The sequence below is a fragment of the Rhinolophus ferrumequinum genome, chromosome 8 (genome assembly GCF_004115265.2).
Source record: "Rhinolophus ferrumequinum isolate MPI-CBG mRhiFer1 chromosome 8, mRhiFer1_v1.p, whole genome shotgun sequence".
In the NCBI taxonomy this organism is placed as follows: domain Eukaryota; kingdom Metazoa; phylum Chordata; class Mammalia; order Chiroptera; family Rhinolophidae; genus Rhinolophus; species Rhinolophus ferrumequinum.
In genome coordinates, this window is record NC_046291.1 from 84,398,057 (window position 1) to 84,399,177 (window position 1,121).

Here is a 1,121-nt window from a genome sequence, read left to right on the forward strand (position 1 = left end):
AGTTATTTTCAAAGCATATTTCTGTTTTCACAGGGACAAATGTATCGTGAAAATATTGTATTCACTCAGAATTTTTTAAAAATGGGAACTTAACTGTTTATAAAATTTTGTATCCTGCTATTTTCACTTAACTTTATCTTGTGACTATTATTTAATAGCTTGTGCTGAAGAATCTACTTATAAATGGCTGCATTATAATCCATCTTATAGAAGAACTACAGTTTATTTAGCTATGTATTATTGAAATGTAGATTGTTCCTTTTTCATTTTTAAAAATACCATTACAGAGAAATTTCTTGTATATTAATCTTTTTTACCATCTCTGGACAATTTCCTTTTGCTCAATTCTAAGAAGTATAATTACTACCAGTAAGTCAAATGATATGTCAAGTTGCCTCCCAGAAAGGTTGTAGCAGTTTACAATTCCTCTCAGTATTGTATGAAGATGGCTCCATCAATAGTAAGTATCATCCCAAATTCTGTTCTGCAAGATGATTTTGTCTATGAAAAATTTTTGCTGGCTGATTGGAGACATCTTGAACAAATAACAGTATATCGCTATCCCGACTTGGGACGTGGGAGGCTGAGAGAGGCTTAGAGAAGTGTCTTAGGCTTTCAGGTTTCATACGAGGTTTACTGGACCTGGAGCCTGGAAATATACCATTCACTATAACACAGGGTGAATCCAGAGTTATTTTTATGTGATCTTAATTGAAAAACCATTGGCAACCTAGATTTACACCATCTGTAAAATAGGGACATTGATGTCTGTCCCTTGGAGGGATTTTGACTAGAAATGATGAGTTGATACATCTGGATGTCTTCAGAGCTGCATATGTTACAGCAAATCACCAGCTGCTGACTGCTATGTGTATAGGGGGCTATAATTGTGTTGGAGCAGGGAATTAGACAGCAGGTAAGAGCACCTTTTAGGAGAGAACAGTTGCAGCATAAATTAGGTCTAGCTGAATGAAGTATGAGCGGATCACGATGGCAAGCATGCGTGCATCTCGTTCCAGAGCAATCCCCACACTCCTTCAATTAGATCATATCAGGGCCAACTTCCCCTAGAATGGTAGTTCTCCAACTTTCCATGCATAAGAATCAATTGGTGGAGGGGA